Source organism: Petaurus breviceps, unplaced genomic scaffold, assembly GCF_028583685.1.
Source record: "Petaurus breviceps papuanus isolate PSGF00001 unplaced genomic scaffold, PetGlider_PUasm1.0 90822, whole genome shotgun sequence".
NCBI lineage: Eukaryota > Metazoa > Chordata > Mammalia > Diprotodontia > Petauridae > Petaurus > Petaurus breviceps.
Genome location: NW_027187351.1, coordinates 6,177,609 through 6,195,149, shown reverse-complemented (window position 1 = coordinate 6,195,149; position 17,541 = coordinate 6,177,609). Strand labels below are relative to the sequence as shown.

Below are 17,541 nucleotides of genomic sequence, written 5' to 3'. Positions count from 1 at the left end.
CCTTATTTGCCTCAGTTTCCTCATCTGTAAAATGAGCTGGAGAGGGAAATGGCAAATCCCTCCAATATCTTTGCCAAGAAAACCCCAAAAGGGGTCACTAAAGTCAGTCACAACTGAACAACACCAACAAGTTCCATATATAGACATATTTCATATATTTCTATGTACTTCCATTGTAACTAGCCTTGTTCAGACCCTTAACTCTTCTGGAAAGAAATGTGGTACCAATTTTTAAAGTCACAGTACCTTGGCTTGAATCCTGGCTCCATCACCTATGTGGCATTGGTCAAGTCACTTAAACTTTATACCTCAGTCTCCTCAGCTATTATATGAAGGGACTAGAACCAGATGACCAAAGTTGCTATAAATCTCTAATCTTAAAACAGTGGTTTACAAACTTTTCATGTAAGAAATAGAAAAAAAAAACAAAAGAGGTCAGAGATCCTTACATGAGAGTTGTGATTAGTATTCAGTGATTACTAAAATAGAAATTCATTTTAAATAATTCTGAATACATGGGAACTAAGTGGCACAGCGGACAGAGTGCTGGGCCCGAAGTCAGGACGAATCATCTTCCTAAATTCAAATATGGCCTCAGACACTTACTAGCTGTGTAACCCTGGGCAAGTCACTTAACCCTATTTGCCTCAAGTTTTCTCATCTGTGAAATGAACTGAGAAGGAAATGGAAAACCACTCAAATATCTTTACAAGGAAAACCCCAAATGGGGTTGGTCACGACTGAAAAATGACTAAACAACTAAGTTCATAGTAGTGTAATCCCTGTGCTTCCCATTATAAGACAAATAAATAGAGCACACAGGAGGGCTGCTAGCACAGGTTCACTCTTGATCTGGTCAGACAGGACATACACTAAGAAGGGGTTATAATCTTACTTTATTCTAGTCTAGTTTTATCAGAGTAAGAGTGTTGATAATGTGAGCATAAACTCCTACAGCATTCCCTAAGCAGGGGCCAGAGAGAAGTGGGGGCAACTACCCCTGCATCTTGATGGGGTCAGTCTAGACAGGTGCTATTCGTGTATCTCCTAAATCCCCTCAAGCCTCAATGGGGGCCAGTTGAGGCAAACACAGATTCCCCCCAAGCCTTGATGGGGGCCAATCAAGGCACTCACAGCATCTATGCACTCAACCCTATGGTTCCCCATTCACTAACCAATGCCCACCTGTTTTATAAGAGCAACAGACAAAGAAGGCATATTGCCAGTAATAGCCTCACAAATTTACACCACCCCATCCCTGCATCTCACCATGCAGTTGCAGTGGATGTTTATATTATTTATCATTATATAATGCTGTTCAGGCATGGTGGAGATGTTTTGAACCCTAACTGTGGGAACTCATATCTAATACCTGGGAACAAGAGATTGTTATGGCTATGTATCCTGGGAAACTGAACTTTGAGAAATAAAAACAAAAATCTACTTTACACACACTAAAATCCACCTTAATTCCACTAAAATTCACCTTACACCTATCTACCTCATAGAAATTGTAGATATTATGACTGTAGCTTTGAGAGATATATTCCAATGGAATATTAAGAAAAACCAGTATTTTATCTAATACATAAATAACTGTTGAAAATATCTTGCTCTGAGGGTGGTTAGGTGGTGCAGTGAATAGAGCATCAGCCCTGGAGTGAGGAGGACCAGAGTTCAGATCCAGCCTCAGACACTTAACACTTACTAGACAAATGAGATCAGGCAAGTCACTTAACCCCAACTGCCCTCCAAAAAAAAAGGCAAAAAAAGAAAATATCTTGCTCTGAAATGCATCTCTTTATGTAGTGAAAGAGATCATGTATTTTATCTGGGCTCTGAAGATCTATGAGAAATCGATGAAAAGGACAAAAAGATGATAAGGATGGACTTTGTTCTTTTGAGAACTGTCTTGAGTTTTTTTTTTTTTACAAGAAAATCCTATAAAAAGAAGTTTATGAGGAGAGTTCTATGGAAAGTCTATAAAGAGTTGTCAATTACAGTATATTTTGGAAAGACTACTTTCTGTGATTATCAAAGAAAAGGCAAATAAAAAGGACAAATCTTGTTTATTTCATGAGAAACTGAATTTAACTATTATTTTGAGGAGGAATATGGAGAAAATTCTTAAGAGAATTTAAACAGTATGTGGAGTGAATTGAATGGAGCAAGACTGTTTCTAGCCAAATGAAGAAAATGAATCTACTGTAATATTGATGCTATGTGATGACATTTGCCATTGCTAATATATGATAGTTATATATGTCTTTGCCTCATTATTACTTCCATTTGTAAATAAATCTTATGTATATATATGTATTCAAAACTTTTGATATTTATAGATAAATAAGAGTATCCGTGGGAAAGTTCTCTCAGTTAATATTTAACAAATTGGGGCAGGAGGTCAAGTTAATTAAGAGAAAGATTGCAAATTTTACTAGGAAGAAATAAATTATTTCAACATACCGGTGGATTTTTATAGAGTTCAGGAGGATAAAATTAAATATATAGCAACAAATCAAGAGGTAGGTTGAAGACTGACCAGATCCCATAATAAATACCTTGCTACCTTAGAGGATATGTATATATGTATATCATTAATTTGTTATAGTAACTTTTTGTAATTGTTTTTATCAATCACAACATCAACATACATTTGGGGAGAGGGAGGAGTAGTAATAAGAATGTGTTAGACATATATTTGCCTCTAAAAAGTCATTTAATGAGATGGCTACCATTGTTTCATAGCTTTCAGAGACTAGAAGTCTGGTCAAAGACATTAATGTCTCAAACTTGGATCTGTTCATATATAGTCAGCAGCAGATCCCTTTCCAGTTGTGCAGAGGCCTTATCAGGCATGTTCCTCCATGAAGTCTTCTATGATTCCACTGAATTAAGATCATTTTTTTCCTTCCTCAAAACTCTCCAGACACTCTTCTTTGCATTTCCATATCTCACCTCTCCCTTGTACCAGTTGCTACTATACTTGTCTTTTCTCCCCACTGCTATTAGATTATAAGTTCTTTGGGACCCGGTCTTATATCAGCTCTGTCTTTGTAGCCCCAGTACCTAACAGTTTCTTAAAGAGGTGTCATGATTTTACTGAAAAAGTGGCACAGAAAATAAGAAATCCTACGTTTGTTTTCTGATGATTGGGTAGAATGTTAGAATAAAAAAATTTTTTTTAATCTGCTACATGTTTTTTTTTTTAATCTGGTCTTATGACTGAGGTTTTTTAGTCAGGATTTGTTGACTACTCTATATATACAACTATTGTTATATAGCTAGGGGGAGGGAAGTGGGAATGCGCTATAGATGGAGGAAATGTTTCTGTCTCTTAGGGACTTCTAACTTTTGTAGAGGGAATACAGAGATTAATAAGAATAGGTCACCAAAGAAAGAGTACAAAGGGAGATACAAGGGAAAAATTTGTTGCTACTGTGTTTGGTAAACATACACATACACATATGATCTTTAAAAAAACTAACAAGATTACCATTTCATATACAATTTTCTTTCTTGTTCTTTGTATATTGAAATGTTTGCTTTCAATTGATTGTTAAATTCACAGTAAGAGTTACTTTTTTAAGAATAGGGAAAAACAAAAAAGAAAGGAACATGTACCACAATTGAATAAGAAGTATATGGAAGAATGAAAGGGAAAAAAACTCTTGCTATCTAACTGGAACCATTAACCCTAAAATTTCAATATACCAAAAATGAATTGCTCCCAGAGCCCTATGGCTCTCAAGTTAGCTTTATGTCTATAACATTGCCAACCTCTAGATATTTCCATTTCTTTACCTGCTTATTATGGGCAACATCAACTTCAACAAGGGTTAAGAATTCTTTCAATCTTTAGTTCTCTCAGTCAAGAGTTATAGGGTTCATTCTCCAACTGGTCAAAGGTTATGACTAGGCATCTTCCAGAGGAAGAAATCAAAGCTGTCAATAGCTATATTAAAATGCTTTAAATAGCTAATAATTAGAGAAACACAAATCAAAACATTTTTGAGGTACCATCTCACATCTAGCAGATTGGCTAAGATAACAAAAAATGGGAAGATAGCAAATGCTGGAGGGGATGTGGGAAAATAGATACATTGATGCATTGTTGGTAGAGCTGTGAACTAGCCCAACTGTTCTGGAAAACAATTTGGAAGTATGCTCAAAAGACTATTAAACTGTACATGATCTTTCACCTAGTAATAGCATTACTAGATCTATACTCCAAAGAAGTCAAAAGAAGAAGAAAAGGGATTTATATGTACAAAAATATTTATAATAGTTCTTTTTGTGGTATTAAAGAAGTGGAAACTAAGAGGATAGCCATCAATTGAGGAATGACTAAAATTATGGCATATAAATATGGTGGAATGCTATATTTTTTTCCTCAAGGTTACACAGCCAGTTATTTCTGGGTGTGGTGCTAAGTATCTGAGCCTGGATTTGATCCCCAAGTCATCTTGACACTGGAGCCGGTGCTCTTACTCGCTATGCTACCTGGCTGCCCTGATGGAATACTATTGTGCTGTAAGAAATGATGAAGGAAAGAGTTTCAGAAAAATCTGGGAAGATTTATATGAACTGATGTGAAGTGAAGAGAGCAGAACAAGTAGAACAATTTCAGCATTAATTACAATCCTTTAAAGATAATCAACTTTGAAAAACTTAATATCTCTAAAGAACAATGACCAACCACAATAGCCTTTAATTAGCTATCAATCAATAAACATTTATTATGTGCCTACTAGGGGGCAGGCACTAAAGTGCTAAATTCCAAATAATTCATGATGAAACAAGTTATCCACCTCCAGAAAAAGAACTGATGGACTCAAAATACAGATTGAAGCATACTTTCTTCTATTTTTTTTTCTTTTTCCTGCTCTTTTTTTGGGGTGGATGTGGGGGTTGTAATGGAAATGGGAATTTGAAGATCTTCCCTGCCCCTTAAAAGACCTAGGGGGGAGTTTGGAGACCTCCCCTGCTGTGGAAGTATATTCTGCCCCCTAATAGGCTGAATATAATCACATGGAGCCTGTGATGGAGGGAATTTGCTGAAGGGAAGCAGAGCCCACAGGAAACTGGTAGTCAGAGCTAGCCAGATGGTAGCCAGATGGGGAGGAGGATGCTCAGGCAAGGAGACAGAGAGGTTTGTGAGTAGATATTGATCTTATATTGGTTTGTGGGAAGGCTGAAGGATGGCATGGCTCTCAATGTTATTATGGCTTCTGAATATCTTTGGTAATATGATGGAATTGACTTACTGGTTTTGGGATTCGGTTTTCTGGTGTCTAAATAAATGCTTCATTGGAGAATCTGGTATATTTTGCGATCAAATGTCATGTGATATTTATAGTCACAGTCTTTATCGTGATCGTGGGTACTGTAAATGTTGCACTGGCGCTACAGGTGTGCAGAAATTTGTTTTGCATGTCTATACAAATTTGTAATGAGTTTTATTTTTCTTGCTTTCTCAATGGGTAGGGGAATGGAAATATTTTGGAACTGAAAATAAAATAAAATTGAATTTTTAAAGAGGTAGAAGGTGAAACTCATGACAGATTTGGGTCACTGCACATAAACAGATATTCTTTAAAGCAGCTGAGGACTCTATTACTGTTCACATGGGTAACTACAGTAATCTAATTGATCTCACTGACTCCAACTAACCCCAACCTATCTCATATCCTAGGGCAAGACCTTCCTAAAGCATAATCCTACTCACGTGACTTCTCTGATCAAATGCATTTACTAATCCTACCTCCATCCCCCTCTTCTTCACAAGTCATTAAAGGGTCCTTTAAGAAGTGTTAATAATCTCTGTTTCCAGTTTGACTTATGCTATTGACCTTATATATAAGTGATGGTCATAATTGTCCACTCATCACATTGGATGATTTGTTCATTAGATATTACCTGGTTTTCCTGCCTCCATGTCTTTGTTTATGCTGTTCTTATAATTGGAATGTTTCCTGCTTTCTCACATAACCTCCTTGGGCCTAAATTTCCTCATCTTTGAGGTGATGTGGTTCAATTTGGTCCCTTCTAGATAGAGATCCATAACCTATGCAAATTTTTCCCCAACTTACATCTCCAGCTGCCAAAATCCTATGTATCCTAAAAAGGTCTTGTTTAAATATCATTGCCTCCAATAAAGCTTTCCTGATTCATGAACTCCAACCTCATAGAAAGGTTAAGAGGAGAGAACATGACTGCCTAGAAAAGTACATTTATTCTGCCTAACCCTGATTTATCTCCCTCCCTATGAAACCTCACAAAACTGGGAATTAAGAAATCTTGATCCCAGTCCTGGCCATGCCATTAATCAGCTACAAAACCTTTAAAATTGCTTTCCTTCTGTACCTGTTTCCTCTAAAATGAGAGGGTAGATGATCTCTATAGATCATATAAAGTTAGAGAGCATGGAAGAATGAATAAGGAAGGAGCAGGTCTCAGAATCAGGGAGACTTTGGGCGAAGTCTTAGCTCTGACACATGTTGACTTGTGTGACCTGGCCAAGGCTAGTACAGATCTAGATTGGTAAAGGAAATTTCCCTAATTGTATAAACTTTTAAAATCACCTCTTTCTCTCTCTCTGTCTTTCTCTGTTTATCTCTCAGATTAAATTACAGAGCAGTTCATGGTCAACATTTGTAAAGGAAGATTCATTCCCAGGGGATCCTCTTCACAAATTAAGTCAGAGATCTGATTTTTTTTAAATCTCTCAAGTCATTCTATTTCTCAACCTTTGTTTCTTCATTTGTAAAAGATGCACAGTATTTTGTACTTACCTCAAGGGTAAGAAGGACCAGATGAGATGATGTACAAAAAGCTCCTTTGCACTCCATAAAAATATTACATGTTTCAGCTACTATATGATACTATGACCACATTTTTGGAGAGGGGAAACAGGTAGGTGGTGCAATGGATAGAGTGCTGCCCTGGAATCAGGAGGTCCTGAATTCAAGTCCAGCCTCAGACATTTCATAGTTGTACGACCTTGGACAAGTCACTTAATCCCGTTTGCCTCAGTTTCCTCAACTGTAAAGTGAGCTAGAGAAGGAAATGGCAAACCACTCCACTATCTTTGCCAAAGAAACCCCAAATGGAGTCATGGAGAGTCTGACATGACTGAAACAACTCAACAAAATGACCATGTTTTATTCATCCTTGTGCCCAAATATCAGCTAAATGAATTAGTTCAAACAACGTGAAACAGGTCAGTCTCTATTTACTGCCTTAAAGGTCAGGAGTATTTTTTTTTAAAAAGACTTAACAGGATTCTCTTCTATCCCCTGGGCCTTCTACCATTCTCAGCTTCCTAATTGACAACCCTGGGTAACCCCTACCATCTGACTTCTCTATTCCTGCTCCTGGACTACTGAACATTACTAAAGAAAATGATGAATCCCACTGATTTCATCCTCTATAAGCTCATAGTACAAAATTTCAGTTATTAACTGCTGTTGTATTATCTTTCTATATGACTCTTATGGACTCCCTATCATATTTCACATAGAGGTTGTAACAAATTTTTTCTTCTCAATGCCAACTTTCTTCAGATAATTGTCTACTGGGCTCATTAATAGGTTGTTGATAGAGTTGCTAACTATGATGGAAAGCAATCTAGAATTATGCTTAAACAATGAGGTGGAGGAGGAGAGAAGCAGGCTATCCGATGCGATATAAGGTTACATAATATTCATGTGTTCAAAGGAACTATAGGATTTGATTTTGGCATTCACTATCTGTCCTAGTATTAAAGCCTCGAGGTCTCCAGCCTATGAATAAGATTGACCTCATCTAGCATCCCATAATCTGGTGCACTGATTAGTTGATGTATTGGGTAGTTTTACTGAACTATTTTTCCCTTTCTTTTTTTCCTTTGTTCTAAGGGACAGCTTTCTGAGTAGATGAGGGGCACATATTGAGAAATGAAGGTGATATAAAAATACAATATATGCATAAAATTTTTAAACTAATAGACTTAACAGGTTTCTCCCCTGGGAAAGCCCCAATTCTCCCCTAGCATGCTTACCTACTAAATAAGCAAGAGAAAGACTTATTGAGCCAGCTAAAAACAGGGTGACTTCAGAAAGTCTGAGGCACCACATAATCAAACAAGCATTTAAGTACTTTTGTGCCAAACAAGATGCTAAGTGTGTCGTGGACACGTATGACATAAGCTTAAAATGCTAGGAGTTTTAAAAATAAGAAGTCAGAACTCATGAATTTGAGAATTTATTAGCAACAGAAAAATTGCAGGATGAAATGATACAATCTCATTATATTCTCTATCTTGTCTCTTGTTTACTCTTACTACAAAGTAGCATTGTGGGAGTCCAAGAGAAAATGGTATCTACTGTCAACCTCTTCTGCTTAAACCATATTTTATATATTGATCCTTGAGTTGGCTAACATGAACAAACAAAATTAACAAGATTACAATCTCTTTCTACCAGATTAGAAATTCTAATCCAGCTCATACTGGGCTAGCACTTCAATCATTCAGAATCTGCTCTGCCATGGTCCAATGCGGTTCTTAAATGCCTTCAGGGATTTGGCCATCATAGGAGCAATTTCTAGAAGGAAAAAAAGACAGTTACACCAAATACTAAGGTTCACAATCTGGGAAGGACCCTAGAGGTCAGCTATTACTCTTAACTAATATCTCAAATGATTGGGTATGTATAATAAAACACCACACTTCCCTCATCAGTTCCTTCAAACACTCAGAATCAGAAGGGTAATGGAAAATAGGCTGGATTGGGAGTCAGAGGACCAAATTTCGAATCTTGACTCCATGCCTGTATGTTTTGGGTGAGTTGTTTCTCTCGAAGCCTTAGTTTCCTCATCTATAGAATAAGGTGCGGTTGGGAGACATGTCTTTTAAACTTCTTTCCAGCTCTAAATCTATTATGCCAAACTAATTTCCTCATTCTGTGAATCACATGATGATTATATTTTTCCCTTACCCAACTGAAAACAAATATGAACATTGATAATGAAAGGCTGACGTGTTCTGCCTGCATTGAGAGACAGTAGGAGTCACACCCACAGTTCCCAGGTGTAGGGGAAGCCAGGTGGCTTAGCCCTCCTTGTCACCATTTCCAAGGGTGTGCTTGTCAAAAGGATATTCTGCTATGCCATGTTGGTTATGTGATTACCCAATTTTCTGAAGGACTTCACCTGTTTATCCACATAGTGTGCATCTGGAACCCTTTACACTAACTTGAACCACTTTTTAACTGGACCCATGATTTCAGAGACATGCAGATATCTCAGGGTAAGGAAACTCTCTCTACCAGTTCAGATCAGCCCTATAATCCTTATAGTCTTAGAGAATTATCTGTGTCATAAAGTGTTTAAGTGGCCTGTTCAGGGTCATAAAGTCAGTGTGTGCCAGACACGGGGCTTCAATTCAGGTCTTCCTGGTTCTGAAGACAGCTCTCTATCCATTGTGCGGTTTTCCCTCTAAATCTGAATCATAGTATCTAGAAAATGTGGGGCTGGGGGAGGAAGGCAGTTCTTACTTTTGAGGCAGACTTACTTTTCACCTTTTTTGCATCTTGCTGTGACCCCCCCAGAGACACTGTCATTTGCTGCTGCCACATTATCACTTCCTGAATCATTTCTCTCTCCATTTCCCAGTTTCCTTTTGCTGAAGAGAGAAAAAAAAAAGATTAACTCAGTTTCTCTCCTTATGGAGAGGCAGGGGGAGGATGTGGTGAGAGGTAAGAATATATTTATATCATGATCTCTCAAGTCAATTAGACAATTAAATATCCAGGAATTAGCCCATCTTTCCCTCATTACCCCCTCAATCACCACAGAATGATTAGAGTAGAAAGCATCTTTACAGCCCGGACACCAAAGCAAACAGCTCCAGCCCAGCCTATAGCCTAAAGTTGTGCTCCCCAGAAACTTAGAAATACAGTGACCTCTAGTGGACACTCTAGTCAATAGGTAGAATTCATTAGCAAGAACACTAATTACCTAATCATTGGTTTCAAGCAGGAATCTCTCCAAGGTCCAGAGCAAGAAGAGAGTGTGTGTGTGTGTGTGTGTGTGTGAATGAATAAAACTATTTTTCCCTTTTCCATTTTATTTTTATTTCTTATAGCTCGGAGGCCATTGAATTCAACCCCTTCATTTTACAAATGAGAAACTAAGGCCCAAGGAGATTAAATGACTTGCCTGAGGTCCATTTAGTAGTAGGCAGATGTGGGATTTGAGCTTATATCCTGTAACACTAGATATGACTCTTTCTACTGTACCACACTGCTTGATTTCCAAATATATTCCTCCATCTTCCCCTGCCCAATGAACTATCTGGCCTTAAGGGTTCGCATTTTGCAGTATAGTGGAATTTACAATTCCACCAACAGTATATCAGTGTACCTGTCTTCCCAAGAGTTTTTTCATAGCATGAAAATGATGAATGTTGGAAGAATGTATGTCATCTTTGTTAATTTTTTTTTTTTAAGCAATAGGGGTTAAGTAACTTGCTGAAGGTTACACAGCCAGTTATTTCTGGGTGTGGTGCTGAGTATCTGAGGCCAGATTTGATCCAGGTCATCCCGACACTGGAGCCGTTGCTCTTACTTGCTGAGCCACCTGGCTACCCCTTATCTTTGTTATTCTAATGAGTATAAGTTGAACCTCAAGTTGTTTTAACTTGCATTTCTCTTGTTATTAGTAATTTGGAACTGATTATCATTTCCCCATAAAACCAGCAATATTCAAAACACCAAACAGAAAAAGGTAGACTGGAATACTGGAAAGATCACTAAGGACAGAGACATAGAGAGTATTCCTAGCTTGGCCACTGAATGACTTTGGACAAATTATTCACTTTTCCCAGTTTCACTCACCCAGTTTTCTCCTGCCTAAGGACGATATGAGATAAAGTTGTGGAGTGTTTTGTAAACTATAAATTATTATCCATCAGAAAATCCATTAAGCACTACTATATACAGAGAGAGTGGGGTGCTAAGTCCTGGAGAAGGAGGTACAAAAGTGAGATGACACCCCAGTGGTATGGAAAAATGAATGATTTTTACACTCTCCCCTCCTACCCCAATTATACTAGTATGTTCTTGATACTCACCTGGGTTTGTTAAAAGGAACTCCAGGTGAACCACAGTTCTCTGGATGACCCTTGAGTTCTCTAGGAGGTTTTGCCGTACCCTGAACATAGGCCATTTTGATCTGACGTCCTAAATAAGAGGGAACGAGGAGTATAAGTCTTAACATACAATGCAGCCAGCGTAGGTTTAGTGGCCAAGGACTTCTGATGTTTTGGGTTTTTTTTTAACTCTAATGTATAGAAATATAAACAGCAATTTTGCTAGCCTAAAAAAGACCTAAAGTCTTTTGTAAAATTGATGCCAAATAGAAACATTTCAATATGCAAAAATAAGAAAGGATTATTTAAGAAACATGGACTGGATGTAGTAACAATATACAAACAAACATACACACAAACACATTCATATAAAAATTTAATAAGGTAGGAAATAAAAGGCTGCCAAAGGATCAAACACAGTCTAACTTCTGGGCATTGTAAGATTTTTAAACAAAATATGATTACTAAAAGTGAATAGCAAGTGAAGACCAAAGATCTGACCCAAATTTGCTCTTTAAGGGAGGGATTTTCAAACTTTCAAAATTTACTAACATGGAAAGGGTTCTAGCTTTGGAGTTAGAAGACCTGGGTTCAAATTCTGCCTCTGACACTTCTGCTACTTGTCTGACCTTGTGTAAGTCTCAACCTCCCTGGGCTTCAGTTTCCTCATCTGTAAAATGAAGGAGTTAGATTAGATGGGCTCTGAAAGCCCTTCTAGCTCATATTTATGAATCTATTTTTCTGTTCAATTGTTCCAGAATAATTTCTGCTTATAATTGGCACGAGAAAAGTTATTTTTGATAGCATCTATCTGGATTACACACTAGCTATATGGCCTCAGGGAAATCATTTGATTTCCCTGGATCTCATTTTCTTCATTTGAAAAATGTGAATTGTAGATCTGGGAGAAGGGACCCTTAACAGCCTCATTTCACAGAAGGGGAAACAGATCTTGAGGTTAAGGGAATTTCCTAAAATCCCACAAGTAGTAAATAGGGTACTGTGTACTAAAGCTTGCAGTCCAACACACTATAGGCTCACCTCACGGTGTTGTTGTGAGATTCAAGGAAGATAATACATACATGAAGAATTTTTAAAATTTAAATCATGTATTAATTATTACTGCCATTTTCTTGGATATGAAACAATCCTAGGAACAAATAAAAATTTCACATGGAATCCAATAAGTGTTTTGGAAAAGTTTTGTCATGGTATTCATTCCCCAAAAAGATTAAATTTAAAAATAAACTAAAAATAAATTTAAATAATACATTAGTTGTTTGTGACTATAGTTACATGCAACAAGGTAGTTTTATAGAGGGTGGATATGGAAAGTCAGTGATAAGGGTAGTGATAAGTGATACTGCCACACACATGAAATATATTTTTAAAACAAGCTATATAGAACGGATATTCGTGGTTTTATCTTTTTCTATTCTTCATATAAGGAAATGTTCATATTGGTTGATGTTTGTCATGGTTATATTAGTGAGAAGGAAAATTCCAAAAGAAGAAAACAAGTAAAATCAAAAAATGTTAATTACCTTTGGGTTTTTCAGACTGGGACAAAATGATGTTCTTTGTGAGGGTCTTCAATTTTTGCTCTCTCTGATCAAAAAGCCTGCAGTACATTTCGCGCCATGATTCATCATCCTGGAGCTGCTTGTCTTTAAATTCTCTCTGGCAATGCCTCTTCCACAAGTGATCAGCCAGTTTGATAAAGGTCTTAGAAGAAGTGAAAAGCGAAAGGGTTCTATTAATAACTCAACCTTCCCCAATCTTCTGAGACACCATTTCTTTTTTTAAATGATATTTTATTTTATTTTTTACCAATTACATGTAAAAACAATTAACATTCATTTTTTAAAAAAAATTTTGAGTTCCAAATTCTCTCCTTCCCTCTCTCTCTCCCCCCTCTCCCTGAGATGACAAGCAATTTGACATAGGTTATACATATGCAGTCACATAAAACATATTTCCATATTAACTGAGACATCAATTCAATAAGTAACCGCACATAGTATACTAGGAAGGGTTTATTAGACTTGAAGTCAGGAAGACCTGGATTCAAATCCTGCCTCAGACACTTACTATCTCTGTGATCCTATGCAAGTAATTTAATCTCCCTTAGCCTCAGTTTCCTTATGTGTAAAATGAGAGCATTGGACTCATAGCCTCTAAGGCTCCTTCTGCTACAGTCCTCAAGATGCCAAGTTTTGACTTTTGCAGCAACATCATATGTTACCAAATCACTTCTGTGTAATGGCATTTGTAATTAAGTGGACCTGGGTTCGAACCCCTGCTTGCTTTGCAATAATGCTTTCTGGCTCTAAAAATCCTTATTTAATTAACCACACCATAGCACATTCTAAGCTGTATGTCCTGTTATACAAGGTTAGAGAGGGGATTGAGTATAGAAAACAATTTGAATTTAGCTTTAGAAAAGATCCTAAAGATATTTTTGCTTTACAAATAGTTTTTAAATATAAGATTTTATTTAGACCTTTTGAAATAAAATAATAAATTTGTAGGTGCTTATTAATATATCTACTTTATCCCTACACCTGTGAAAGATAGGATGGCAGAGAGAGAAAGCAGGCCTAAGGACCAGAGGACTTGGATGCCACTTCTGACACCTACTAGCTATATGACTCTGGGAAAATCACTTAGGCCCTTAGGGCTCTAGGCAACATTCCAAGCCTTTATCAGTTATAGGGAAGGTGCCCGCTATCATTGATAGAGGAACTTCCACATAGGGAGCTCCTTACAACAATGAATTCACAGATCAAGTCCCTTTCCCTGGTAAAGTGTCTGTCACTGAGTATGGACTTAATGAATAATGGACAAGGGTCAGCTAGGTGGTGCAGTGAATAGAGCACTGGCCCTGGAGTCAGGAGTACCTGAGTTCAAATCTGGCCTCAGACACTTAACACTTACTAGCTGTGTGACCTTGGGCAAGTCACAACCCCAATTGCCCTGCCTTCCCCTCCAAAAAGCAAAAAAAAAAAAAATAGGAATAGAATTGTACCTACCTCCCAGGGTTGATGTGAGAATAAAATGAAATTATACGTGTAAAACACTTTGCAAATCTAAAAACATTACATATTAATGCTAGCTAGCATCCTCATTCCTGTTTTTGTTATTTCTTGTTGTTCAGTCAGGACCAACTCTTCATGACCCTGTGGACCATACTGTCCATGGAGTTTTCTTGTCAAAGATACTGAAATGGTTTGTCATTTCCTCCTCCATTGGATTAAAGCAAACAGAGGTCATGTGTCTCAGGCCACATTTGAACTCAGGTCTTCCTGACTCCAGGTTCATTGCTTTTTCCGCTGCACCATCCAGCTGCCCCTGTTGCAGTTACTACTCATAATTTAAAGGGGATAGTTCTAATAAAAATCATTGTAACAGCAATATTTGGCTCTCAGGATAGACTGATCATAACAAAATAAAGTCAGGTAGATCACAGAACCACACCTAAGCTTTATTCACACTACTCTGCTAGCTCACATTTCTACAGCATTTTTGCAAAGCTTAATATGTTTCTTTACAGCAGGTAGTTCAAGTCTTATCATCCCTCAGTTTTCCAGACACGTAAATAGAGGGTCAGAGGGTAGAGCGAAAAGAGTGTTGGATTTGGAGTATGAAGGCCTAGGTTTGAATCCAGAGTCAGCAATTCACTCTCTGTGTAACCTTGCTGGGCCTCATCTATAGCAGTGGCCTCCACAGTGAGAGTCATAGCACCTGACCAATTAGAGTCAGAAGATGGATCATTTTCCACTCTCTTGAGATAACCAATAATTTATTTCATCTTTGTGATACATTAAAAAGCACTTGCTCTGGAGTTAGAGGACCTGGATTCAAATCCTTCCTTTCATGCTTATTACCTGTGTGATCTTGGATGAGTCACTTAACTTGAGTTTCCTCATCTGTAAAAAGAGGGCACTGAAATGACTGAACACATATTTATCTTAGGGCAGCTTGGTGGTAAAAAGGGCATGGGCCTGGAGTCAGAAGGCTCATTTTCCTGAATTCAAATCCAACCTCAGACACTGACTAGGTGACCATAGGCAAGTCACTTAACCCTATTTGCCTCAGTTTCTTCATCTGTAAAATGAGCTGGAGAAGGAAATGGCAAACCACTCCAGTGTCTTTGCCAAGAAAACCATAAATGGGGTCACAGAGCATCAGACATGACTGAAATGACTGAACAACAATAACGAAACAACAGCAAAAAGAAGGCATTGAACTAGATGGTCTCTGAAGTCCCTTCCAACTCCATGGAAGCTATGATTGCTTCCAGCTCTAGAGTTATGATGTCATTCTTCTTCTTTTTTTGTGTATGGTTTTTTTAAAAGTAATTTACCTAATAATGATGATAAACTAACATTTACATGTTGCTTTACATTTTGCATATGTAGTATGTGTGCATGTATGTAAAATGGAAATACCCTATCTCACAGGGTTGTAGCAAATGAGAAAATATATATTTTCTACATCTTTTTTGCTTTTTGGAAGAAAGGCAGGACAATTGGGGTTAAGTGACTTGCCCAAGGTCACATGGCTAGTTTTTTGGGGTAAGTATCTGAGGCTGGATTTGAACTCAAGTCCTCCTGACTACAGGGCCGGTGCTATTTTCACTGAGCCACCTAGCTGCCCTGTACATTTCTATATTTGCTATAACCCTGTGAGGTAGGGTGTTTCTATTTTACAGATGAGAAAACTGATGCTGACAAAGATTAAGTACTCACGGTCTCACCACTAATAAGTGGCTGAGACAGGATTCAAACTCAGCACTTCTTAACTTCAAGTCCAATTCTCTCTTCACTGCAAGTACATTAGTACATGTATATAATTTATAAACATATATTATACATATATATATATAATATTGGGGAATACTAAAAAACGTTTACAGACAGGGCTACATGATCAAAAAAATTTGAAGACATCTTATTAACAAACGAGAGGGTTGAATTAGATGTCCCTTCCTCAGGGCCCTTCCAGCTCTCTATGATCCTTTGATTCCAACCCAGGTTTTCTGACTCCAAGTCAGTCTTGACTCTACCACACCACCACCTAGATGGGGAACAGGTCAGTACTCTGGCAAATGATGGTGTTGAGCAAAATCCAAATTGGACTTTGCCCTACTCTAAATTGCATGAATTCAGGTGATAGAAAAGAACAGAAAGTTATTTAGTTCTGCCAAATTTCCCCATGAAACAGCTCCCAGTGTATCAGGACTTTACTAAGATGGTTTGGGAGTATATAGGAAAACACTTAGAAAAGCCACAGGGATGCTGAAACCCCATTATCTCTTCATTTCAGGAAAACCCAAGTTCCAGTTTTCACAAGGGAAAATAAGGTTGTTTCTGTTTTTCCCCTGCCAACTGGTTCCATCAAAATAGTCATCAGAAAGTCAAACCATACATCTCAGGCAGTGTTTACCGGATTATAATCCTCTATTCTTGACAATTGTTTGGGGGTGCAGCATTCCAACACTGGTTCAAGGATGTCAAAGGGGATGCCACCAACTTCATGGAGCACTGTCAAACAACACAGAGACTTTAGATTCTCTGCATATTCTTCACTACCAGCCATTGTTCTACTCAATTTAGATTAGCTTTCTCTGAGGGGTATGTATGAAACAAACTGTACTCTACAGACAAAGGACTTTGGATTGTGGACCAATGGATGGGTAGTTACATAATAAGAAACAGGAAAAAATACTTACAATCAATATTGTTTTGAAGTACATAGATACACTGTTTGTATAAAGAAAGCATCTGTGGGAGAGAAACCATTTTAGATCCTGAAATAACATGCATTTTCAAATTGAGTCTGCAGCCAGCAAATTGACCAGCATCACTTCTGGACAGTGCTGAACTTCTGTTGCTGGTGTTAAACACATTTATGCCTCCTCCTCTGATGTTGTCCCTACTGAGGCTTCTAGGTGGCTCAGTGGAAGGTGTAGAGTCAAGAAGACCTGAGTTCAAATAGCTGTGTGATCCTGGGAAAGTCACTTAACCTTTTTTTTGCCTCAATTTCATCAACTATAAAATGAGGATAATTAATTGCACCTACCTTGAAGAGTCATTGAGAGGCTAAAAATAAGAAAACATTTGGAAAGTTCTTGGTACATCATAGGTTCTATATGAATGCTAATTTTCTTCCTTTCCCAAGCCCTCCCTCCCCTGCCCCAAGCCATGCTGGGTCCTTTATAGGCCCTTCAACATGGTTATAACCTAATTTAATCCAGGAAATCCACAGAACTGCATAGGTAAAATTCTGACCACCCCCACCACCAACATCATGCCCCAATAATCCTGTGGCGGTGGCTAATAAGCCTCCACCCACCTCAAAGCTAGAACACTCTCTCTCTCTCTCTCTCTCTCTCTCTCTCTCTCTCT

The 17,541-nt window shown here is 37.8% G+C and overlaps 1 pseudogene; it reads right to left on the bottom strand.

Moving 5' to 3' along the window:
- Positions 1-8,249: 8,249 nt before the first annotated feature.
- Positions 8,250-17,541, bottom strand: part of LOC138148060 (elongin-A-like) — a 12,261-nt pseudogene continuing 2,969 nt past the window's right edge.